The following is a 27176-nucleotide window of genomic DNA, read 5'->3' as shown; positions in this document are numbered from 1 at the left end:
GCAGCCTCGACTTCCTGGGCTCAAGAGATTCTCCTGCCTCAGCCTCCCAAGTAGCTTGGACTACAGGTGTACACCACTACACCTGGCTAATTTTTGTATTTTTTGTAGAGATGAGGTTTCACTCTTTTGCCCACACTGGTCTCGAACTCCTGGGCTCAAGCTATCAGCCTGCCTCAGCCCCCCAAAGTGTTGGGATTATAGGCATGAGCCACTGCGCCTGGCTTGGGTGTTGGTTTTAAAGGGTTGCACAGGGTGACAGGGGAGAAGGGAAGTCAGATTGGGGATCCCCCCCGCATAAACCTAAGTCCTATATAAACACACCTTCAATGTGTGACCTAGACAAAGATATGACCCTCAAAAGGACATTGGAAGAAAATTTGTCCTCTTTGGGCTTTTACACAGGAAAAAATACAAAGTCCCTGAAATTTGTAACCACAGGGCAGGCCCTTATGAATCGCTTGAACCAGGGAAGCGGAGGTTGCCGTTCTTCACTTAAGAAGAAATGAGGCCCCAGTTTACACTGTCCATGAACTTAAGCCAAGAACTTACTTCCAAGTGAAGAACCTCAAGCCAAGAACTTACTTCCAAGTGAACTGGAGTTGATAGTGTCTGAGATCCATGGTGGTGCAAACTAAAATCTTCTTTGGAGGAATGACCTTAAACCCAGGCCTCAAGTAATTCCTTCAGATCATATTACGGCGAGCATGAATCACGATGAAAGCAGTCAGAGAACACGTGAGAGAACAAGGTATTGTGAGTGAGCACCAACAAAGCAACAAAGAGCAGAACCAGAACAAAGACACCAAACAGAATGGTTATGCACAGGGGAGCGGGGTGAGGCCTGCGGCTGCCGGCTTTCCCCCACTTCCCCGGCGACCTGTATGACGCAGCAGAGGCAGCCACAATCCCTCTAGAAACATAACTCCATTGGCCTGGGAATCACACCCCCACCCCCCACAGCAGCTGCAGCAAGCCCCGCCCAGAGAGAGTCTCAACTCAGAGGCACCTAACCCTGCCCCCACCTGACAGTCTTTCTCTACCTGCCCTGCCAGCTGAAGGCAAAGGACATAATCCCTTGGGACCTCTATGGTCCTGCCCACTGCTTGACCCTAGGGCAAGCCTGTATCCTCCTTATACAACCACAGCTGATGCACCCTTGGAAGCACCACCACCTGGCTGGAGGCTAACCAACACAGAGTTCACTTCGCTTCCCTGCCACCTCCACCAGAGCAGGTGCTGGTATCCATGGCTGACAGACCTGAAGATGGATCAGTTCTGTCCATTCTCCAGTACCAGCCGGGAGCCTGGTAGCGCCACTGGGTTGCTAGATCCAGAAGAGAAATAACAATCACTGCAGTTTGGCTCTCAGGAAGTGCCATCCCTAGGGGAAGGAGGAGAGTACCACGTCAAAGGAGCACCCTATGGGACAAAAGAATCCTAAAATTCATATGAAACCAGAAAACAGCCTGCGTAGCCAAAGCAAAGACTAAGCAAAAAGAGCAAATCTGGAGGCATCACATTACCTGATTTTAAACTACACTATAAAGACATTGTTACCCAAACAGTATGGTACTGGTATAAAACAGGCATATAGACCAATGGAGCAGAATGGATAACCCAGAAATAAAGCCAAATACTTACAGTCAACAGGTCTTCAAAAAAGCAAACAAAAACATAAAGTGGGAAAATGATGCCCTATTCAACAAATGGTGCTGGGATAATTGGCCAATCACATGCAGAAGAATTAAACTGGATCTTCATCTCTCACCTTATACAAAAACCAACTCAAGATGGACTGAAGACTTAAATCTAAGACCCGAAACCATAAAAATTCTAGAAGATAACATTGAAAAAACCCTTCTAGGCATTGGCTTAGGCAAAGACTTCATGACCAAGAACCCAAGAGCAAATGCAACTAAAGTGAAGATAAATAGATGGGACTTAATTAAACTGAAAAGTTTCTGCACAGTAAAAGCAATAATCACCAGAGTAAACAAAAAACCCACAGAGTAGGAGAAAATCTTTACAATCTATACATCCGACAAAGAAATAATATCCAGAATCTACAAGGAACTTAAACAAATCAGCAAGAAAAAACAAACAATCTGATCAAAAAGTGGACTAAGGACATGAAGAGACAATTCTCACAAGAAGGTATACAAATGGCCACCAAACATATGAAAAAATGCTCAGCATCACTAATGACCAGGGAAACGCAAATCAAAATCACAACGTGATACCACCTTACTCCTGCAAGAATGGCCATAATCAAAAAATTGAAAAATCATAGATGCTGGCATGGATGTGGTGAAAGGGAACACTTTTACATAGCCGGTGGGAAGGTAAACTAGTACAGCCACTATGGCAAACACTGTGAAGATTCCTTAAAGAAGTAAAAGTAGATCTACCATTTGATCCAGCAATCCCACTACCGGGTATCTTCCCAGAGGAAAACAAGTCATTATACGAAAAAGATACTTGCAGACGCATGTTTATAGCAGCACAATTCCCAACTGCAAAAACATGGAACCAGCCCAAATGCCCATCAATCAACGAGTGGATGAAGAAAATGTGGTGTATATATACACCATGGAAGACTACTGAGCCATAAAAAGGAATGAAATATTGGCATTTGCAGCAACCTGAATGGAACTGGAGACCATTATTTTAAGTGAAGTAACTCAGGAATGGAAGACCAAACATCGTATGTTCTCACTCATGATTGGGAGCTAAACTATGAAGATGCAAAGGCGTAAGAATGATACAGTGGACTTCAGGGACTCGGGGGAAAGGGTAGGAGAGGGGTGAGGGATAAAGTACTACACATTGGGGTACAGTGTACACTGCTTTGGTGATAGGTGCACCAAAATCTCAGAAATCACCACTTAGTAACTTATTCATGTAACCAAACGCCACCTGTTCCCCAAAAACCTATTGAAATAAAATTTAAAAAAAAGAATGTCCATGCACAGAATGCATAATGACTAGTTGGAATATATTTGAAGAAATATTTTTCAAGAAATAAAAGAGACAGTCAGGCGCAGTGGCTCACGCCTGTAATCCCAGCACTTTGGGAGGCCGAGTCGGGCGGATCACAAGGTCAAGAGATCGAGACCATCCTGGCTAACACGCTGAAACCCCGTCTCTACTAAAAATACAAAAACTAGCCGGGCATAGTGGTGGCGCCTGTAGTCCCAGCTACTCGGGAGGCTGAGGCAGGAGAATGGCGGGAACCCGGGAGGCAGAGCTTGCAGTGAGCCGAGATCATGCCACTGCACTCCAGCCTGGGCGACTGAGCAAGACTCCATCTCAAAAAAAAAAAAAAAAAAGAAATAAAAGAGGCTATGAAACATACACTTATGGAAAAAGAGACTTTCAAATGACCAGGTAGACTTAAGATGGAAGAGAAGAGAGGTGCGTCAGCAAAGCAGACCTAAAATGCCCAGTGAAGAAAGAGGGACTCTGTGTATGCACATGATGGAACCGTTGACATCTTCAAACAGTGAGCCTGACATATGCTAAGTGGGGTTTAACCGGACTAGTCTGGTAGCCATATGCAGAAGGGACTGAAAGGGAGAGGGTAGCGTAAAGGTCAATCACAACTCCCGTGGCAGGAGTGCCAGTGCCAGTGTGAAGAGAGTGGAAAGAGTGTGTGGAGGCAGAGAAGGCATCACAATGGAGAAATCAATAGTATTGGGTGCCTGGATGGCAACGGAGTGGGGGAGGATTCCACTCTAAGCCTTAGAATCTCTAATATCTTGTGTTCCCTTCTCCTGGAACGTTCCCAAACCCAAATCCCTGGGTTCATCATCAGCTTCCACTCAGCCACTATGCCCTGGGGAGACCTTGGGGTCCCCGACCCTTCAAGAAGCACCAGAATGCAATCAGCCTATTAACAAAAATATGGACTCCGCCCAGCCCTTCTGAGACTGGGGTCATAGTAATAGTGCATTAAATATTACGAAGCCCTTTTACACACCCTGCCTCAGTGGATCCTTGAAGTAGGCGGCTGAGCCCTTCGTCCTCACCTGTTTTCTGAGTGGTAAACCTGAGGCTCATCAGTATGAAGGGACATCCCCAAAGTCAAACAGGCTGGGGAGTCGGGAGCCTGGACTAGGCTACTCCAGGTTAGACCTCTCCTTCTTCCACATCTTGAAAGACGAGAGCTCAGGATGGAACCTGTTGGTTTTCATTATGTTTCATTGTCTTTGGGTCCTTGCACGGATACGGGGCATAAAAAGAAATGAAGTTGCGGGAAACCTTAGTTCTAGCGGGTTCACAGCTATAAAGAAGGAATTGTGTAATGCAATGCCTTTTGCAATTTCTCTGATGCTTTTAATCATAAGCAAATAGGATATGGGGGAGGGGCAATGGCATGGGGAAAGCGGGGAAAGAGGACTGGAGTTGCTCAGAGAGATACAGTTGTAAAGAGGGATAGCAGCTGAGTTTCTGACGCTACATTTTTGGTGCCCTATGGTGTTAATTAGACATTTCTTTTCAACCTGATTGACAGTGCATTTTAATGAAGAAATAACAGAGCCCAGCAGAGCCTGGCAGTACACTCCTTTCTTACAATTTACAAGCTGAACTTCCCTTGGCAACCTACATCTGGTTTGCCCTGCTAGTAAGTCTGTCAGGAGAACAATGTATAGGGTCTTTCGTCTCAATAGGTTTGCTGTTGTTAAAGCCCTTCTGCATTTTCTTCCGCTTAGTTCATTAGGGCTGTTAAATTTCATCAAATTACTTTCCTTAAGTTAAAAAATAGCACAGTTTTGACCAGTGTGAATAAAAATGGGATAGTATGAAAATGTGCAAGTTTTTAAAGGAAGAGCCTCTCTGTTAAGAGTTGTATAATGGAGGCTTCATGGGAAACTTTGTGTTTTTTTTTTTTTCTCCCTTTAAATGGGATGTTTCCTGGAAAATGAGAATAAATCCTAAAGGATCCGGTAAGCCTCCTGTGACCACTTGGAAGCAGAAGGTCCCCATGCATTAAACGGCTTGACCACCTAGGAGTGCTGATACTTGGACGAGTGTTTTTGGAACAGTTTATTTTATAAGATTTCACCTTTGTTTATATTTCCAAGCGGATTAAAAAAAATAAATACATGTTTTGTTTTTTTAACTTCTACCCAGGAGTAAATGTGCATCTCTACCGGAGACTAAGGGGGAATCTTTGCTGTTTGTAGAAGAGCCAGGTGACCAGAGCGGACAGAAGCAGGGCAGGCTGGGTCGAACTTATCTTCCCTCGCCTGGGGACAGGGGTGGCCTTAGGGCTGGGGTACAGCTGAACCTACAAATTGCGGGTTAAGTGGCTCCAGTAGAGGCTATAAAGGCAGAGAGCCAAGCAGACCATTACGAGCTTCTCCTCCAGGAAAATGGAAGCCATTTAAGAAATTCCAGGAATTGCTTGGAACATGCAGGATTCTTAAACAAAGGACCTTTGTGACATTCAGAATTACCAAACTCAGGAGAGGAAAAGACTCACACCTCACTTGCCTCCCTTTCCTTGGTCTAATTCTATTGCTTGGTCTAGAGCAACTGAAAAGACCTCCAGATTTGGAATCCAACCACAACCCCACATTTTTGTGAGGAGTGCAAAGGGGTGCCGCACCTTCTTAAGGATCCTGCCCCCAAGCTGTCCTAGGTGTTTCCCACCTGGTTTGCATGATCTTCAGTTCTGCAGTAATGTTTCCTTTCTTTTCTCTTTCTTTCTTTCTTTCTCTTTCTTTCTTCCTTCCTTTCTCTTTCTTTCCCTTTCTTTTCTTTCTTTTTCTTTCTTTTTTTTTCTTTCTTTCCTTTCTTTTTCTTTCTTTCTTTCTCTTTCTGTCTCTCTCTTTCTTCCTTCCTTCCTTCCTTCCTTCCTTCCTTCCTTCCTCCCTCCCTCCCTCCCTTCCTTCCTTCCTTTCTTCTTTCATTTCCTCCCTTTCTTCTTTCTTTCTTTTCTCTCTCTCTCTTTTTTTTTTTTTTGAGACGGAGTTTCATTCTTGTTGCCCAGGCTGGAGTGCAATGGCATGATCCCGGTTCACTGCAACCTCTGCCTCCTCGGTTAACTGATTCTCCTGCCTCGGCCTCCCCAGTAGCTGGGATTACAGGCATGCATCACTATGCCAGGCTAATTTTGTATTTTTAATAGAGACAGGGTTTTACCATGCTGGTCTCGAACTCCTGACCTCAGGCGATTTGCCCGCCTCAGCTTTCCAAACTGTTGGGATTATAGGCGTGAGCCACCGTGCCTGGGCTGTAACGTTTTCTTAGGTAGAAAAAAAAATGCTGCAATTCATGCTTCATACAAAGTCTTCCTATTCCTGGGCCAGGTGTGGTGGCTCATGCCTGTAATCTCAGCACTTTGGGAAGCTGAGATGGGCTATCACTTGAGGTCAGGAGTTCGAGACCAGCCTGGCCAACATGGTGAAACCCTGTCTGTACTAAAAATACAAAAAATTAGCTGGGTGTGGTGGCAGGCACCTGTAATCCCAGCCACTCGGGAGGCAGAGGCAGGAGAATCGCTTGAATATAGGTGGCGGAGGTTGCAGTGAGCAGAGATCATACCACTGCACTCCAGCCTGGGTGACAGAGCGAGACTTCATCTCAAAAACAACAACAACAACAAAACAACAACAGCAACAACAACAAAGTCTTCCTATTACTGCAGGCATATGATAGAAGAAAATCGTAACAAGAACAAAAGAATAAAGGCTTGCTCAGCGACTTCTGCTGTCATCTTACCTCTTGGGACTGGGCTATGTGACCACCTCTGGCTGCAACTGAAGGTGTGTAATTTTGGGGCCCAGTGCTGCTCTGTCAAAATCACCGTGGCTAGGGAGAAGGACAGAATGGCTATTGGATGGATGCTAGCAGGTTCTGCCCATTCATCATCTTTTAGAAACTGTGGGCATTTCTAATGTTAGTTTCTGTGAACCAGTCACAACCACCCCATGCTATTGTGAAGCACTTCTTAGTTCTTTACTCCCAGGCAATATAAATCCATAGTGAAAAAAATTTTTTTTTAAATTAGAAAATACACTTGAGAAAGATTTAAAAACACCTATAATCCATTATGTAGTGAGTACCAGGGTTAACCTTGCGGTGTATTTTTTTTCGAACATGGATGTGTACATGCGTACACATACACACAACTTTTTGTTATGTTTTGTTTTTGCATAAATGGACCGATGAGATTTGAATGGCGAGGCTGACTGGAAGCTTTGTGATCACAAAGATGGCCAAATATGGCCAAATCCATTGTCAGGGGTCCTCCCTCCAGGGCTGGCCACTCCTCAGGAGGGTCAGCTGCTGGGGGCCAGAGGTGCCCCAGGCCGTGAGGACTGCCTGGAGGTGGCATAGAGGCTGGTGCCCAGCCAGCTGAACAGGAAGGAAAGGCCCTCTCAGGGCAGATGACCCCAAAGTTCTCCTCCTCCAAAAATGAGAATAGTAATGACCAAATCATATTAAACATGAACATTAGAAAACATAATGGTATGAAGTCACTTTATAAACTGAAAACGCTACACCACCATAACGTGGGATCATAATCACTGTTTTCATTGCCAACATTCATAACAATATCTAATATTTCTTGAGCACACGCTGTGTGCCAGGCAGGCACTCTGCCACTAAATATGTATGAATATTTAATCCTCAGAATAACCCCATGGTATGGGTTTTTAAAAATTACTATCATCTTTTTTGTAGATGAGGATATTGAGGCAAGATTAAGTAACTTGCCTAAGCTCACAGCTGGTAAGGGACTGCTAGGACTGCAACCCAACTGTAATTCTGAATCCTGTTCTTCTAGAGAATCTAGTTTTCAGAGTGTTCACTATTTAGATTGTCTTCCTTGGATGCTTTCTGGTTATTTTAAAATTCATTGCCTGTAACTTAAAAAGTACTCCAAATATAGCCTGACCATCAAAGATTACAAAGGGATTGATTATCACCTCCTTCATTTGAGATATTATGCCTTCATTAATGCATCCCTACATTTTATTGGTTTTTTGAAAAACTAGGTCCCACTGATGGCTTATCTGAATTTCAAGTCTGCATTTCCTAAGTCCTTCTCTCTTGTACTGTTAAACTTGATCTCCCTTACTGTGAACTCATACAAATGAAATTGGACGTCAGTCTTTAATAGGTTGTCTTGATTGAAGCCCCAGCCAGCGTGTGGAAACTCTTAAGAAATCAATAAAATATTCTTCTGCTGGGTGTTCTATGCAAGATTCTCAAATGCTAATTGTTATTGTGAAATGGTGAGTCATCTGAAAGAGTTTCCTTGTCAAGCTGCATTGCATCATATGGGAACTGTTTTAAATAGACCACCCTGTACACAAACATTTTCATCTTGGTGCATTCAGGCACCACTTCTGTGTAGTAGGAGATTAATTGTCCTCTCCACTGAACAGGGGTAGCGGCTGCACAGGGAGCACCACGCAGGGCTGCAGGGAGGGCCGGAGCTCCTGGGTCTCCTCCCGCTCCATTTCCAGAGGGCGAGATCCCATCTCTTCATAAAAGTGAAAATTTAACAGGAGAGAGAAAGGACTGAGCAGCCCATGTTTCCCACTGAATCAAAAACAGACCATTCCTTAGAAAAGAAGATTCTTTAAAATGGAACTTAAAAAGGACTGATGAGACAGGAATTTGAATTAAAATATTTTCAATGTTACTTTGAACAAGTCAGGACGAAAATGGAACGAAATTTCAAGCAGCATTGTGGGGGACAGGGGAGACCCTGGACTATGTGTGGGTACAGGGTGGAGAGGAAGAGGAGCCTTGGCTTGCAGACAGGGAAAGAGACATACAGGAATTCTACTTAACTGGTTAATTTGCAGACAAAGAACAATATAAATTTCACTGTGTGAAGGAGGGAAATCTCCTCTTAGAAAAACAAAAAAAAACAAAGCAGATCTTCACAGCTCTGCGCATATTTCCCTTCTCCGCAGTGATGAAAGTGTTTGCACTAATTTTCCAGGGAGACCAGAAAATATGTATAGTGTGTTTTGTCTCCAGTGGCATCCTGGGTCACTGAGCACCGTCATTCAATGCGATTTGTTGATGGATAGACGGAAGAATCGAACCTTTCAGCGTTAGGGGAAAAAAGTAGCCAGAACTCAGCATCGATGGGAGCCCCAGTGGAAAATAATCTGAAATGTTAAATCTTAAAGTTACAAGACACTGTGCCATGGAACGAAGTGCAAACACTGTCACTGGGAGAGGTCAGGCCCGATCACTTTTGCCTCTTTCTGTTGGATAAGGCTATGCTTCTAGAAGATGAGTGCAGTGACAAAAACAGTGTTCCATGTGGCGTCTGAATGGGCCAGACTCAGGCCCTCCACGTCAATTGTGTGCAGAAAGAAAGGCCCAAACTGCTAACTAGGGTTGCCCAGAGAACTGGTGGCTGTGGGAGTGGACGGGGGCGGGGCGGGGGAGGGGAAGAGAATTCTCTCTCTGCTCAGAGGGGAAAAGTCTCCACCAGCTCTTTCCCAGCTGAGTGCAGAAAGGAAACACATCCCGACACCCCCTCAAGTTCCCAAGGGAACAGGAGGCCGCTTGCGCTCTCCCCTTCATCCCCTCTTGGTTCACTGAATAAAACCGCCTCTTCCCTGGGGCTGGGGGAGACCCCCGGCGCTCCCGCGTGGCCTGCTGCTCAGCATCCTGCCCCTCTGCAGGCTCACGGGGAGTCCACTCCAGGCCCGGTGGGGTGGGACAGTGGCTGAGCCCATTTGCCTTGACTCGCAGCAGGATGTTCAGACAGGAGCGGGTCAGGTGGAGGACTGGGATACTGCACGACCTGGAATGGGAGGCAGGAGAAAGGAGTGAGCCCCTGCCATGTGCCAGGCCTGTGCTTAACGCCTCACCACAGTCCTCCTCCTGAATCCTCCCTTTTGACAGATGAGGACCTGGAGGCGGAGGGACCGTGAGCAATCTGCAGAAGCCGCATGTCAGGTCGGCAGCAGAGCGGGATGGTCACCTCATCTGTCAGGAGCCTCATGATGGGCCCGGCCCAGAAAAGCACCAGCTCAGGGCCTTAGGAAGTCGGGGAGGGCTCCAGGCGTCAGGGGTTCATGTCTGCACGGAGACTGGACGGGGTTGTCAGTCATGAACCCCTGAAATGCCTGCGGCATGAAGGGAATGACAAGAGGCTGAAATGAGACTTTGTCCCAGTTGGGACCTCAGGAGGCTGATTCTGAGATTTGCCCCTGAAGTTTATTGAGGTGCTCTCAGGATCAACGTCTGGGAAGCAAGAGAAAGAGGCAGGATGAGGCAGAGAGGAGCTGAGCTGCGAGGCAGTCTCCACGAGGCCTTCGCCAGCCCCAGGGCAGGTCTGGCGCGGAAACAGCCCTCAGAAGGCAGGGCTTTCGCACCCCTGCCCCATCGCCCACTGGACGCAGCTGTCCTGGGGAAGGGGCATGAACTCGGGAAAGTGGCTGTGTTGAGCTGAAGGCAAATCATAGAGAGGAATTCAGCTGAGAGCTGTGGGCAGCCAACACTTGGTATAGCCAAGAGCATGAAGGCCTGAGCTGTTGGGGGCTCTGGGAATGCACCATGGACTCACTGTTCAGCTGTACAAAAATACCCACCAACAGGCCAGGATGGGAGGTGTGGAACAAGACCCAAGCCAGGGTCCTGTAACAGACTCTTTGGTGGAGAGATACGTGGTTTTCTACATATTAATATTTCTGAAATTGAGATGCATTTTGCAATTCAGGTCAAAGCAGACTTGTCAGCTGCAAAGCTGTTATTAAATTGATGGTGGGTTTCAGAACAGAAGATCTGAGAACTGAGGAAACACCGTATTGAACAGACTGGCTGATAACGAGGCTGCGGTGGGGGATGTGTGAGAAAGGTCTAGTCTTGCCAACGGCTTCAGGAGAGGGACTCCTGCCCCACACAGCAGAGAGGTAAGGGCTTCTCCCTCTTGCTTGCTTCAGAGCTACCTTCAATAATTTTTGCTTCCCTGGTTTTCGTCTGAACTTCTGAAACCAAATAAACAAATAAATGAGTATTGCCAACCTTAAGTGTCTTCAGGGGATTGGTCTCAGGACCCCTGTGGATGCTAAAAAGCAGCAGATGCTCAGGTCTCCTCCATAAAGTGGCACAGTACATACACAAAGCCCACACACACTGTCCGATATGCTTTAAATCATCTCTAGATGACTATACCTAAAACAATGTAAACGCTATGTATATAGTTGTTAACACTGTATTTTTATATGTATTACTTCATATTGTTGCATTATTTTTTTCAAGTCAAAAGTGTTTTATTGTCATTTACATATTTAATAGAAAAAGGAATGTAGCAAATGGCTCAGGGTTGTATGAAAAAAAAAATCCAGGTTTGTACCCATGTTGCTTCATTTACATCTGGGAGCAGGGCTGTCCCCACACCAGGCACAGCAGCTGCATTTCTCCGACGCCCCTTTGCAGATGCAGCCCTGGGCACAGCTGGCACAGCCCCCGGGGCAGCAGGAGCAGCTCTTCTTGCACGAGGTGCATTTGCACTCTTTGCATTTGCAGGAGCCAGCACAGGTGCAGGAGCTGCCAGTGGTGCTGGAACCGTGGGGCCCATTTCGAGCCAAGGAGACGCTGGAGTTCCCGCGGGAGAGGCAAAGAGGCAGTCAGGCAGCTGGACGGTGTCATATGGTTGCATTCTTCTTATTATTATTATTATTTATTTTTTGAATACTTTTGACCTGAGGTTTGTTGAATCCGTGTATGTGGAACCCTTGGACGTGGAGGGCCAAATGTCATGACAAATTGTGGTACCTGTGGTGTGTGACTCCAGGGCCACTTCAATTAATAAACTACATTAGTAAACAGCTTTGGGTCTTTTCAAACTGCCCTAGGAACCTCCTTTGAGGGTTCAACTTTGTTACTGGAAAAGACGAATGTGGCCTAGTAGATAGAATTTAAAGTCCACATAATTTTTAAGCAATTTTTTTTCCTGGCATTCACATGTTCATGATTGTAAGTAATGTGTGCACCCTGACCTCTTCTGATTCATCCGTTTTAACTACTAACTTCACATGATGGTCAAGGAGCCCTCCCTCAGCAGCCCTTCAATAGAATTATGTTACAAATTGTAGGATTAAATAACATATAGCATTTACATTATCCTGCCTACACACATATCACTCCCAACGAGCACTGCAGGGCACTGTGACTAGGCCTCCGTCCTTACTGCCTCTGGCCCCTGTGTTCATGATTGCTTTTCTTTTCTTTTTCCTTAGTTTTCTTTCTCACACCTTTTAATAACCTCCTGGTACAAATTCCCACAAGGAACATCCTCCAGCTTCCTCATGAAGTCATCCATCTCTGCCACTATTTTCTTGCAGACGTCCCCACGGGAGCCCGCCACTCTCCTTCTCAGTCATTCTAGGACTTCTTTTGTGGCCACCCTTGGGACTGCCTTCCTTTCTCTGGGACTGCATTCTCTACTTCCTAGAGTAGGACAGGAATGGAAAGGGGGTAGGGCGAAGAACAGATACACACACACACACATGTGTATATACACACACACACATATATATCACATATCCCATTTACTGAGGTTTCATTTACATACAGTGAAATGCACAGGTCTTAATTGTAGAGTTCCATGGGGTTTGACAAATGAATATCCTGAGGACGATACAGAGTGCGTCCATCCCGTAGAAAGTTTCCCTGTACCCCTTCCCAGTGACTCCCGCCCCACACCCCCAAAGCAGCCATTGATCTGATCTCAATCACATACATTAGATTTGCCCTGCCAATTATAGAACTTCATAGAAATGGAATTATGTAGAGGATATGTTGGGGGAGGGTCTGGCATTTTTCACTCAGCACAACATTTTTTAACACCCACCCTTATTGCTGCATATAATTTGTTCCTTTTAGTGCCAGAGCAACTGTGTTTTATAAATGCCTGTCTTAGTCAGTGCAAGGTGATATAAAAAGAATACCATAGACTGGGTGGTCTAAACAGCGAACATCCGTTTCCTCATCATATCAGAAACTAGGGTCATCACATATGAATTTTAGGGAGACACATAAGTTCAGTCCATAGCATTCTACCCCTGGCCCCCAAAATTCATGTCCTTCTCATATGCCAAATACATATGGTCCTCAACATATGACGGTTCAACTTACAATTTTTAAATTTTGAGATGGGTCTATCAGGAAATCAATAACCCCACTGTAAGTTGAAGAGCATCTTCTGATTTTTTGACTTTACCATGGGTTTATCAGGGTCCTGAATGCATTTTTACTTATGATCTTTTTTACTTACAGTGGGTTTATTGGGATATAACCCCGTTCTAAGTCAAGGAGCATCTGTACATTCATTCCATCCCCCAAAGTCTTAACTCATTCTGGCAACAACTCTAACGTCTAAAGTCCAAAGTCTTTTCTAAATACCATCTAAATTAGGTACGGTGAGACTCGAGGTATGATTCATCCTGGGGCAGAATTCCTCTCCAGCTGTAAATCTGTGAAACCAAAGAAGCCGCATGCTTCCAAAATACATTGGTGGGACAGGCATAGGTAGGCATTCCCATTCCAAAAGCAAGAAACAGAGAAGGAAGGGGTGACCCAGTCCCAAGCAAGGCCAAACTCCAAGGCAAACTCCATGAAATCTTAAGGCTTGGGAGTAGCCCTCCTTGGTTTGGTGCCTTCTGGAGCCACTAGGGTAAAGGTCCTACCCCAGCAGCTCTCCTGGCCAGAAGTTTCACTCCTAACTTCTCTGCCAGGCAAAGATCGTGCCCCCATGTCTTTGGCTGGAGGTTGTCTGGACTGTTGAAACCAAGGCAGAGGACCTCCAAATTGCCTCAGGGTCCTTCATCCCTTTTCCTAGAGGACAGCACAAATTCACGGCCTTCCTTCATTCCATCCCATGTTCTGTTTTTTTCTTCAGTCCCAGCTAGCAGTGTCTCTGCAGGCGTAATCCCATCTGTATTCTTGGCCTCTGTTGAAATGGCTGATTAAGTTCATGGTACACAGCCACACTCATCTCTTTATGAAACGGTTGGTCCACCACACCCTTAGTGTTCTCTTCAGTACCCACTTTCTCATTTTTTGTAATATGAACAGACTGAGAATTTTCCAAATTTTTAAACTCTGGTTCCTTTTTGCTTAACAATTCCTTTTTCAATTCATTTCCCTCTTCTTGCATTTTACTACAAGCAACTGGGAAGAACCAAGTCACTTCTTCATCACTTTGCTTAGAGATCTCCTCAGCAAAATATCCAGTTAATCCCTTGCAAGTCCTACCTTCCACAAAACACTAGGACACAAACACAATTCAGTCAAGTTATTTGCCACTGTAAAATAAGGATAGCCTTTCCCCCGTCATCCAATAACACTCCTCATTTACGTCTGAGACTACATCAGAAAGGCTTTTACCTCCATATTTCTATCAACAGTCTGTTCATAATTACTTATGTATTCTTTAAGAGCCAGTTCATAATGATATAAGGCTAGATTCACAATAAAAATAAATTTAAATTTGTATGTACCTAATAGTATAACCTCAATATATTAAACAAAAATTGACACCTAAAATAAGAAATAGATAAACCCACAATCACAGGAGGAAATTTTAAAACACTTTGCTCAGTAGTTGAAAGAAAAATTGTTGATGTAGAAGTCTGAAAATCAACAATTCAAATTTCCATCTCAATAACTGGAAAAAGAAACAGCAAAATAAACATAAAGAGGATAGAAATAAAGTAATAAATATAGGAGCAGAAGTTAGTGAAATACAAAGTAAACATATAAAATGAGGACCAACAAGGTCAAAAGTTGGTTCTTTAAAGATATTAATAATTGACAAACTTCTGGTATGACTGATCAAGAAAAAGAGAGAAACCACAAATAACCAAAATTGGAAATTTTGTAAAAAGGGAGACACCACTACAAATGCTATAGACATTTTAAAAGATCATAATATATTATTATGAACAACTTTATGCTAATATATTTGAAAGATTAGACAAAATGGAAAGTTTTGTAGGAGAAAAAGTAATGTACCAATTTTGACTTAAGAAGAAATTAAAAAATCAGATTGTTCTAGAATAGCACTGTCCAAGAGAAATACAACCTGAGCCAAAGATGTAAGCCATTATGCATTTTTTTTTTTTTCAGATGGAGTCTCGCTCTGTCACCCAGGCTGGAGTACAGTGGCACCACCTTGGCTCACTGTAAGCTCCGCCTCCCGGGTTCACGCCATTCTCCTGCCTCAGCCTCCCGAGTAGCTCAGAGTACAGGTGCCTGCCACCACCCCCAACTAATTTTTTGTATGTTTTAGTACAGACGGGGTTTCACTGTGTTAGCCAGGATGGTCTTGATCTCCTGACCTCGTGATCTGCCCACCTCGGCCTCCCAAAGTGCTGGGATTACAGGTGTGAGCCACTGCGCCCGGCGCCATTATGCATTTTTAAATTTTCTAGTAGGTACACTTTAAAAAGTAAAAGGAAATTACTGTAATTAATAACATATTTTACTTAACCCAGGACACTCAAAATATCATTTCAACATGTAATCAATATAAAAATTATCAGTAAATATTCTTTTTTGGTACTAAACTTTCAAAATCTGATGTGTATTTTCCATTTACAACATGCCTCAATTTAAACTAGCTGCACTCTGCACTTCCAGGGCTCAATAAACACATGTAGAGAGTATCCACCATATTGGATAGTGTAGATTTAGACCAAGGTTGGAGAAGCTGCCTTACCAGATATCAAGGTTTATTATTTTTTAAAAATTGTAATGTAAAAACAAGGTAGGTTTTATGCAGAGCTAGATAAAAACACCGATGGCTGTCTCATTAATAATCAGAAAATGCAACTTAACACCACTCTGGCTAACACTATATGCCCACTGGATTTCCAGAATTGGAAATTTCTGATAATGCCAAGTGTTGGTAAGAATACAGAACAGTGTTTTATTTATTTGCCTGGGAGGCAAATGTTGGATGTTTAGTTTATTGTTAAAACAAACAAACAGGTAAACTGTTCATTATTACAGAAACAATATTGTGACAGTGAAGAAAATTTCAAAATATAGACAAGCAAAGCAAAACAAACCAACAAAACAAATCATATTTCTGCTAGCCAGAGCTTGCCACTGTGAGGTGTATTTGCGTGTATATGTGTATGGCTGCGGTGTGTGTGTGTATGTGTTTTGGGGAGAAAGAAAAATAGGTTTGCTTTTCAGAAGCCTCAAAGATGCAGAGTGAATAGTCAGAAATGTTGAAAATACTTAAACAGTCAAGAAAGCTGCAAGATTTCAAACTAAATGTTAACATATATCAAGAAGCAATACCCGGAGTAGAGTGTGAAAACAATGGGAATCTAGATGCTAAGAGATCAGAATTTTTTTTGTTGTTGTTGAGACAGTCTCGCTCTGTCACCCAGGCTGGAGTGCAGTGGCTCGATTTCACCTCACTGCAAGCTTGCAAGCTCTGCCTCCTGGGTTCACGCCATTCTTCTGCTCAGCCTCCCGAGTAGCTGGGACTACAGGCGCCCACCACCACGGCCGGCTAATTTTTTGTATTTTTTTTAGTAGAGACGGGGTTTCACCTTGTTAGCCAGGATGGTCTCGATCTCCTGACCTCGTGATCCACCTGCCTCAGCCTCCTAAAGTGCTGGGATTACAGGCATGAGCCACCGAGCCCAGCCGAGATCAGAATTTTAAAGACTGCTACATAATGCTTATTAACTTCCATGAAGAAAATCCTTTCTTTCTGGTAGTTCCCAGGTTATTTTGTGTATATAATTTGTTTCTTTGAGAAAAACAGTATTTGGAAAATGCATAAAAATATAAAGAATATAAAAGCCACTCCAACTCCCATAACCGTATCATTTTGGTATATTTGCTTTTATGTGTGTGTGTGTGTGTGTTTAAAATTGTGTGCTTAAAATAATTTTGGAAACAGTAGCACACATGCACTGAAAAAATATTGAAAAGTATAGAGAAACATTTTAAAAATAAAAGTCATCCATAATCTCAATGACCAGTGGAGCCACCCCAGCTTTAATCATCGTGTTTCTTTATAAACTTTTGTATCACCCAAGCAAGGCCCCTTGGCTGTACATTGAAGATGAGGGGTAGTGAAGTGTTTCTCCCCTTCAATCACACAGGGTCTTCCTCACCCAGCCAGCGAAGGAAGCAGGAGGCACATAGCACGAGTCTGCAGTGGGATGTATAATTCAGGGGGATGTTGGTAAATGTATCACGGGTAAAGAAAAATTACAAGATCACAAGATCTACGGAGCCAAGCATGATGGATTGCTTCAAAGCCGGTTGCTTACCGAGAGCAGTCTGTATCATGCTGTGCATGACAATCGCTGTAAGAAAATCACATGTTGATAATCCAGAGGCTGTATTTACATGCACACACACATCTTCAGTCCCTTGGATGAACATCTGATTTGTGTTACTCTCTTTCAGTTTCAGAATTTCCATCTGGAATGTTACCTCACCAAACCAAACCACCCTAGGTCTAGTGAGTTTGAAGTCTGATTTTTTTTTTCCATTACCAGAAGGCAATGGAATAAAGTCTTTAAAAATACTGTAGTCTTTCTGCAGATGTATTTATCTCTTTCCATCGAAACAACATACTAAAGTTTACAATACATTCTTAAAAAGAAATGAAGAGATGAACTTCAAAACTCTATCAGTGTTTATGTACTCTATGGAAAGTGTTCCATTTTAAGTCAATTAGAAAGCAGAATTTTTTTTCCAGGTCTATGAAACCGTGGTTGTGCCTATGATGTGTTAAAACAGAGAAATGAAAATGGAAATGAAATCCAATGTAGGTGCTTTACCATAGCGATGGCAGTGGTACATAAAAATCACAAATTGCTTCAATGTCAGCAAAAAATTAAAGTTATAGACAAAATACATAGATGCAAACAATAAATTGGATTTTCAAATTTTCATTCAATTGCTGAAGTGATTACAGAATTAAAACAGAAATTGGAGGCAGAAAGGAACGGAGATTCCAGCTACCTCAGAGCAGGATCTGTGTCAGATTCATTTTCTCTCTCTTTTTTTTTTTTTGTTTGATGGAGTTTCGCTCTTGTTGCCCTGTCTAGAGGGCAATGGCACGATCTTGGCTCACCACAACCTCTGCCTCCTGGGTTCAAGCGATTTTCCTGCCTCAGCCTCCTGCGTAGCTGGGATTACAGGCATGCACCACCACGCCCAGCTAATTTTGTATTTTTAGTAGAGACAGGTTTTCTCCATGTTGATCAGGCTGGTCTGAAACTCCCAACCTCAGGTGATCCGCCCGCCTCGGCCTCCCAATGTGCTGGAATTACAGGTGTGAGCCACCGCACCCGGCCAGATTCATTTTATTACCGTATTCCTCAAAACAGTCCCTGGAGCTCCTGCTCAAAATGTTTGTTGACTGACTGAATGAATGACCTAGTGTATGAGCATGTGGAGTTGTAGCCTGTGTGTGTTGCTGAGTCAATGATTTTACCATGTTGGTTCTCAAAAAAAAAAAAAAAAAAAAAAGGCTTTACAATATAAAATCAAAGTAAAATAAAATTAATAAATCAACAACTTTACTCATGGATCTCTACTAGGCACTGTGGTAAACAGAAAGATGAATAAGTCTTTAATAAGTGGGACACTTTGGGATGGGATGAAGTAACAATTGAAGATTAAATGCATTTGTGAATACTGAGGCCACAGGAACACGGAATAGCTTTTAATTGAGGACTTGTCCTATTCTATTGTGCACCAAAATTAAAAACAGCTTCAGAACGCTCTTATTTTGACACATGCCCCTCCCTCTCCTTCTGTCACTGCCTTTGTTGGTATATGTTGAGGTCAGTCTGGCAGGAGCAGCTGGATGAAACTTGACCTGAAGTTTTGGTTGGATCGATTCACCAACCCCACTGACCCAGAGTCGTAGGGATGGCATTTACCACTCACCATATTAATCAATCTGACTGGATATTAAAACCATGCTTTACTCACCGGGGCACACAGACTTAGACTAAGGGGCTGGATCTCACTTGAAGTGGAGTAAAGTGAAAAGCTCCCATCCTGGGTCAACATGAAACTGAAACAATCAATGAATTTGACAGTAAAAAGTAAAACTAGGAGAGTTTTGATGGCTGGGAGATACTGGTGGCTGCCTAAATCCAAATCTCTCTTCTACATCCACCCTCAAAATATAAAATCGCCAATGACTGTCAATAAAACCACACATGGGCTGAGCTGGGAGGATTGCTTGAGGCCAAGGGTTCAAGATTAGCGTGGGCAACATAGTGAGACCCTGTTTCTAAAAAAAGAAAGAAAGAAAATTAGCTGGGTGTGGTGGCATGCACCTTTAGTCCCAGCTACTTGGGAGGCTGAGGAAGAATTGCTTGAGCCCAGGAGTTCGAGGCTGTAGTGAGCTATGATTGCACCACTGTACTCCAGCCTGGGTGACAGAGTGAGACTCTGGCTCTTAAAAAAACAAAAACAAAAAGACCCCCAAAACTACACATGACTCATGCCGTTAGCATTATTAGTAGGCAGAGGATACCATGATCTTCACATTACTTGTAAATAGAGAAATAAATACCAAATCCCAGGACAGTCGCATCACCACTACAAGCCCGTGGATGCTGAGTACGGAGAAGGGGCTTTCAGAGGCCCATAAAAAATGAGACGGGGACGTGGAAGATACTGATGAAGCACAGGCAAATTCACCCCAGAAAAGCCCAACAGCAAGTGTCTAAGTACTGAACACACGTCTGGGACATAGTAGTGGAGAGCCACAGCTACAGGAGCGGGGCTTGCAGTGAACGGCACTGGAAACCACGGCCATGAAGAAGCAGTGCTGCTGGGAAAGAACCAGAGAAGGGACACGCCCTTGAAGACGCTGCCAGGACAGAGAAGGAAGTGAGACGGGCGAATTAAAGAGAAATAAAACGTGTGGTAAACACAACGGCTCACGAGGACTGATTATTATCATCTCTTCCCAGCTCTGTGTTCGGTGACACCCCATTGGTAGGTTAAAATCAGCTGTAGTGGGAGTACACGTGGCACAGCAAATGCAACCAATCAGGCCACTTTTTCTTGGAGATCTGGCTGTTAAACATTTACCAGCTGACGACTGCATCAATCAGTCCCCTTTCTTTACCACCATCACCACCACAACTGCCAACAATATCTTCTATTAAATAAATTTCACTTCAGTTAAACTATCTTAAGACGACACTCAACTAGGAAAACTCTCGACAAAACACCCAGAAATAGAAAAAAATCAAACTGACTTCCTATAAAGCAAATGTAAGAAGAAAACAGAAAGTGTTAATTGTAATGTTTGACTGATGAAAATGTTTTCTAAAAAAACCATTCATATCCTGGGCAACATAGTGAGACCCCCATCTCTACAAAAAATTTAAAAAATTAGCCAGGCATGGCTGGGCGCGGTGGCTCACACCTGTAATCCCAGCACTTTGGGAGGCCAAGGCGGGTGAATCACAAGGTCAGGAGATTGAGACCATCCTGGCTAACACGGTGAAACCCTGTCTCTACCAAAAATACAAAAAATTAGCCAGGCATGGTGGCAGGCACCTGTAGTCCCAACTACTAGAGGAGGCTGAGGCAGGAGAATGGCATGAACCCGGGAGACGGAGCTTGCAGTCAGCTGAGATCACGCCACTGCACTCCAGCCTGGGTGACAGAGCGAGACTCTGTCTCAAAAAAAAAAAAAAAAAAATTAGCCAGGCATGATGGTGCACACTTATGGTCCCAGTTACTTGGGAGGCTGAAGTAGGAGAATTGTGTGAGTCTGGGGGGTTGAGGCTGCAGTGAGCCATGTTTGTGCCACTACACTCCAGCCTGGGTGACAGAGTAAGACCCTGCCTCAAAAAAAAAATTCAGAAAGTAGAATAAAACTTTACACAACTCTCCAAACTCAATTAAACATCTAAACCAAATACATTTAGATGGATTTTTTAAAATGTTAGAATCACAATTTTAAAAAAATCAAGAATAGAAATGGACATAAAACAGGAAGAAATACAATACAAATTGACTAATCTCAAAAAAGATATCAAAAGAAAAAGACAATTATTTCAGAACAAATTATAAGAACAAATTATAAGTCCCAATGGAAAATAGAATTCAACAAAAATTTAATAAGGGATACTGTAGAAAAGTAGGCAAATGACCAAGAGATTTAAAATGAGGTAAAGAAGGTAAAAGGGTCAGAGAGAAAGTGGTTGAAATGGAAGGCAGACAGAGAAGGTCCAACATATGAATAACTGTGCTCTCTAAAGAGGAAAGCAAAATATTGGAACAGAGCTAATATTCAAATTTATATTCCAAGAGAACTTTCTGGAAATAAAAAAATATTCATTCTGCATATAGAGCAAGCCTACTGTGTAAATAAGAAAATTGACAACAGACAATTAACCCTAAGACATATCCTGGTAAAATGATGAGACTTTAAAGACAAAGGAAAGAAGTCATCAGAGCCTCTAGGCAAAAAGATCCAGTTACTTACAGGAAAGAAAATCAGGCAGGGCATCGGGCTTCTCACAGCCACACAAAAGGTCAGGCAAGAAGGAAGCAGCATTTTCATGGACTCAAGGAAAGAAAGTGCCAGTCACAGATTTAATATCCATCCAAGCTAACCGTGGAACACTGTGCTAACGCCCTTCCTGAAGAATACACAGGAAAGTAGACTTCATCCAACTAAGTGATCATAGAGGAAACTTCAGCAAAATAACCAGGAGTGAGTACTTAATATGTTTAGTTGCAGAGCCAGGAGTAAAACAAGGGAGAGAACACGGGTGGAAAATATATAATGATACGTTCTGGCAGAGAGGAAGAATACCAGTAAAAGTGGGAGGAGACAGGAACCGGAGGACAGGGAGGGCTGAATAAGATCACTGCCAGTTGTAATATATGGGAATCAGAAGACACCACTGACAGGTTAGATCATAAAAGATTAAAGAAAAAAAAGGAGTTAGGGAAACCATAACATAAAATATATGAATACAAAGGTAATAACGTAGAACAAAAATATTCTTAAATACCAAAAGAAACTTTAAAAATTAACCTTAATGGCTGGGCGTGGTGGCTCACGCCTCTAATCCCAGCACTTTGGGAGGCCGAGGCAGCTGGATCACCTGAGGTCAGGAGTTCAAGACCGGCCTGGCCAACATACTGAAACCCCGTCTCTACTAAAAATTCAAAAAAAAAAAATTAGCCGGCTGTGGTGGTGTGTACCTGTAGTCCCAGTTACTTGGGAGGCTGAGGCAGGAGAATCACTTGAACCCAGGAGGCAGAGGTTGCAGTGAGCTGAGATGGCACCAATACACTCCAGCCTGGGCAACAGAGCAAGACTCTGTCTCAAAAAAAATTAATATGAATGACATACTAAATAAAGAAGCACAATAAATAGTATAAAACATACACCAAACTATAACATGAAGTGATATGATAGAGTCGAGATTAAACATGTCATATTAAATGTGCATAGACTTAATTGACCTATTATGATAAGATTCTCATATTGGTTCATATAGGGCCAGGGGCAGTGGCTCATGCCTGTAATCCCAACACTTTGGGAGGCCGAAGTAGATGGATCACTTGAAGTCAGGAGTTCGAGACCAGCCTAGTCAACATGTTGAAACCCTGTCTCCACTAAAAATACAAAAATTAGCTGGGCGTGGTGGCACACGCCTGCAATCCCAGCTACTCAGGAGGCTGAGGCCCAAGAATCGCTTGAACCCGGGAGGCAAAATTTTATGTGACGCCACTGCACTTCAGCCTGGGCAACAGAGCGAGACTCTGTCTCAACAAAACAAAACAATTGGCTCATACAGCAAAACCAAAGTCTATGTTGTGATCAAAAGACACACCTGAAACACAGTGATTCAAAACGAGTAAAAAATAAGGAATAAAAACAAAAATTTACCAGGCTAATAGAAAAAATAAGAATTCAGGGATTGTTATGATAATTTAAGACAAAGTAGGATTTAAGCCAAAAGCATTAAACAAGATGAAAGAGATTTAGTAAAGCTGAAACTATAGTTTGCAAAGGACTGGAACTTGTATTGGAGGAAAATGTAGTAAAGAAAATTACTGGGGCAGTTGTCCAAAATTGGAACATGGACAGAAGTTTAAATAAAACGGTTATATCAAAATCAAATTTTCCAAATCAGAGAACAGCCTTGTCCTTAGAAAATGCAGAATTATTAAGAAATAAAGGTATATAACGTATGCGACTTCCTTGCAACTTGTTAAAAAAGTGGGAATCTGGGTAAAGAGCAAACAAGGGATCTGTGGACTGTGCTTGCAACTTTTTGGCAAGTACAAAATTACTTCAAATTAAAAGTAAAAAGAAAAAGCAAACTGCATGCATTGTGAAAACTCATCAAAGTTCCGCTTATTCACGCATTCTACTGTACGTGCGCTTTACCTTAAAAATCCACGAGTGATAAACGAAGATGGAACTCTAGCTGTCTAACTAGGGTTAGATAACTAACATGCTGAAGTGTTTATGACTGAAGAATACTGATGTTGGCAACTTGAAATTCTTAAAAAGAAGACGACTTGGTGGACAGGTAAAAGGGGGGCAGGTAAAAGGTGGTCATACGCCTGATAAAAGCAAATATAGCAAAATATTAATTACAGAAAGTAGGTGGTGGGTATATGGGTATTAACTGCATAATTCTTTCAACTTTTTCCGTTTGTTCAAAATAATAAGATGTTGGGGGGAAGAAGAGGTAAGTCAGTGGTTTGATGCTGTGCCGCGTTTATATTAATAAACAGCTGAGTGTCTGGCTAGATCTTTCACCTTCCAGCACTGTCTCTTTTTACTTGGCCTCGGTTAAACTTTAACAACCGGTCCTGTCCCAGGAAGAAGGTCTGGCAGCAGCAGGCCCACCCCTGCATCTCACCCTGGGGGCCTGAGGCTCTGCGGGTGAGCACATTTGTTACCCAGCAGAACTGGCCCTCACAAATCTAGCTCCATGTCCCCATTTCTCTAAACTAGGAGTACATTAGTCCAGGGCCCTCCACACTTTGACTTCTTCCTTGGAAACGCAGGCGGCCCTGCTTGCACACACCTGTCCCGTCCCCGAGGCGGCCCGCCGGGCCCCCACTGCCACGGGGAGGTCTGCTTCGGGTTTATGTTTTAGGGTAAGAAAAAGGCCATTAAACTTCTCTCCGATGGTTGAGTCCCTGCTTGTGGGGGAGGGGGAGACGGAGCCAAGGGGAAGACATTTGCTGGTAAGCAAAGCCCCACTTAAAAATTTTCCCTTTCTTTCTTTTTGTTTCTTCTTTTTTCCCCCTTGAAGCGGCTCTCCCCGGAGTCAAAGCATTTTACAAACACAAACCACTCCAGAGCTTTCAAGTCTGGGGAAAGCTCAGCAAAGTCAATTAACATGAACGTTCTCACAAAAGTTAATTAACATGAAGGGACTCACAAAAGCTGTCTGCTGGCATCTGCTCGCCTGCCTGCCATGTGCAGCGGCCCCTTTGTGCCCGCGCACCCGGCCCGGCCCGGCCCTGCCTGCGCGGCGGCTGCGGCTGCGGCTCCGGCTCTGGGCGGCCCCGGCTCCCGGCGGCCTCTCCCGCGGCGGGGCGGGGCGGGGCGGCGCGCGGACACCTGGTTCCTGCGGGCTCCCGGTTCCTGCCCGGCTCCTGCCCCGGTTCCTGTCCCGGCTCCTGCCTTGGTTTTTGTCCCTCCTGCCCCGGTTCCTGCCCGGCTCCTGCCCCGGTTCCTGTCCCGGCTCCTGCCTTGGTTCTTGTCCCTCCTGCCCCGGTTCCTGTCCCGGCTCCTGCCCGGCTCCTGCCCCGGCTCCTGCCCCGGCTCCTGCCCCGGCTCCTGCCCGCTGTGGCCCGCGGCGAGAGGGCGCGGCCGGCACAAGGCACCGCGGGGAGAAGGAATAGACCCAGCGAGAGGCGCCGGGTCAAAGGGCAGCCAGGAGCCAGACGAGGAGGGAAAGGAAGAAAGAACAATCATGAAATCTCTTTAACGTGTGTCTCGGGCAGATGAAGGGTGTTTTTGACAGACTTACCTAAAAACACTGATACACGGCTCTCTGATACACGCGCGGTGGCTCAGCCTGTAATCCCAGCACTTTGGGAGGCCGAGGCGGGCGGATCACGAGGTCAGGAGATCGAGACCAGCCTGGCCAACATGGTGAAACCCCCGGCTCTACTAAAAATACAAAAAGTAGCCGGGCGTGGTGGCGCATGCCTGTAATCCCAGCTACCGGGGAGGCTGAGGCAGGAGAATCGCTTGGACCTGGGAGGCAGAGGTTACACTGAGCCCAGATTGTACCATTGCACTCCAGCCTGGGTGACAGTGAAATTCCCTCTCAAAAAACAAATAAATAAACAGAAAATACGGATACATGCAAAGTATAAATCCCTCAAAACAGTCATATCAGAACTGGAGGTCATTGTGTTAAGTGAAAGAAGCCAGGCACAGAAAGACAAACATCACATGTTCTCACTCGTTAGTGGAATCTAGAAGTCAAATCAGTTGAACTCCTGGACGCAGACAGTAGACGGATGGTTACCAGAGGCTGGGAAGGCGAGCGCTGGGCTGGGGGGAGGTGCGGATGGTTAGTACAAAACGTAAGAAAGAATGAATAAGACCCACTATTTGACAGCACAATAGGGTGACTACAGTTAATAATAACTTAATTGTACATTTACAAATTACTTAAAGAGTGTTAATCGGATTGTTTGCAACTCAAAGTATAAACGTTGAGGGGATGGATAGCCCACTCCTCATGGTGTACGTAGTTCACATTGCATGCCTGTATCAAAACTCCCAATACACCCCATAAATCTATACACCTACTATGTACCCACAACCCACAACAAATTTTAAAAGTAATTTAAAACAATTTTTAAAAATAATATAAGGAAATAATACAATGAATAATATATGACATATTAAGTAATTATAATTATTCAATAATATAGTTAATATCAATAATCAATATTAAATTTCATCTGTATGACTACTATAATAATAAAATAAAAATGTACATTTTCTGTTTTTTTTTTTTGATACAGAGTCTTGCTGTGTCACCCAGGCTGGAGTACAGTTTCACCATCTCGGCTCACTGCAACCTCTGCCTCCCAGGTTCAGGCAATTCTCCTGCCTCAGCCTCCCAAGTAGCTGGGACTGCAGGTGCGTGCCACCACACCCAGCTAATTTTTGTATTTTTAGTAGAGACAGGGTTTCACCATGTTGGCCAGGCTGGTCTCAAAGACCTGACCTCAAGTATTCCACCTGTCTAGGCCTCCCAAAATGCTGGGATTATGGGCATAAGCCACCATCCCGGGCCTGCCTCTACTCTTATATAAAGATACATTTTTTTTTCAGAAACAGGATTATAATGTGCCTACTTTTTTGGGTAATCCACATTTTCATTGATAATAGGTCATGAACATTTTTCAGTGTCAGTAGATATATGGTCTCTACAGACCCACAAGGATTTTTCTAAACTTCCAGATAAATTGTTACAAATAAATATGTACACAGGTTTTGCTATGCCACCCTTAGATGTATACAGCTGAATACAAATGTGCAGTGTTTACATAATGAGCCACCTGAAGAAAGGCTATTTCCCTTAAACAAAGGTTTACCGTGCAAATGCTTCCCTGCAAAGGATTTGTACAATTGTGTTGGAAAAATCCATTTGTTTGGGTTTATAAATTTTGGAGTCCTGCACCATGTACCTGAAACTTGGCTATTAGGCACTGATGTGGTTTGGATCTGTGTCCCTGCCCAAATCTCATGTTGAATTGTAATCCCACAAGTTGGAGGAAGGGCCTGGGGGGAGGTGATTGGATCATGGGGGCAGATTTCCCCCTTGCCGTTTTCATGATAGTGGGTTCTCACGAGATCTAGTTGTTTAAAAGTGTGTGGCACTTTCCCCTTTGCTTTCTTTCTTCTTCTCCAGCCATGTGAAGACGTGCCTCCCCTTCCGCCATGATCGTAAGTTTCCTGAGGCTCCCCAGCCATGCCTCCTGTTAAGGCTGTGGAACCGTGAGTCAATTAAACCTCTTTCTTCATAAATTACCCGGTCTCAGGTAGTTCCTTACAGCAGTGTGAGAACTGACTAATACAGGGACATTTGTCCGGAATGTGAATTTGATTCCCTTGAGAGCCTTTACACTGTTTATTTCCAGGGTCTTTCCACTGTGAAGGAGCATCACTG

At 43.9% G+C, this 27176-nt stretch overlaps 1 long non-coding RNA gene and 1 pseudogene across 3 annotated transcripts in view; both read right to left on the bottom strand.

The window, feature by feature from the left end:
• Positions 1-24531, bottom strand: part of LOC123569064 (uncharacterized) — a 104252-nt gene extending 79721 nt beyond the window's left edge. For all 3 annotated transcript variants that reach the window (XR_010581671.2, XR_010581670.2, XR_012424954.1), the window contains exon 1: positions 24420-24531. This is a non-coding gene — a long non-coding RNA (uncharacterized lncRNA). The remainder of the gene's footprint in view (positions 1-24419) is intronic.
• On the bottom strand, positions 11260-11612 carry LOC123569065 (metallothionein-1G pseudogene; annotated as a pseudogene).
• Positions 24532-27176: the final 2645 nt, after the last annotated feature.

Source organism: Macaca fascicularis, chromosome 15 (assembly GCF_037993035.2).
Source record: "Macaca fascicularis isolate 582-1 chromosome 15, T2T-MFA8v1.1".
Classification (NCBI taxonomy): domain Eukaryota; kingdom Metazoa; phylum Chordata; class Mammalia; order Primates; family Cercopithecidae; genus Macaca; species Macaca fascicularis.
The sequence above is the reverse complement of the archived record's forward strand: the minus strand, read 5'-3'. Positions and strand labels throughout refer to the sequence as shown.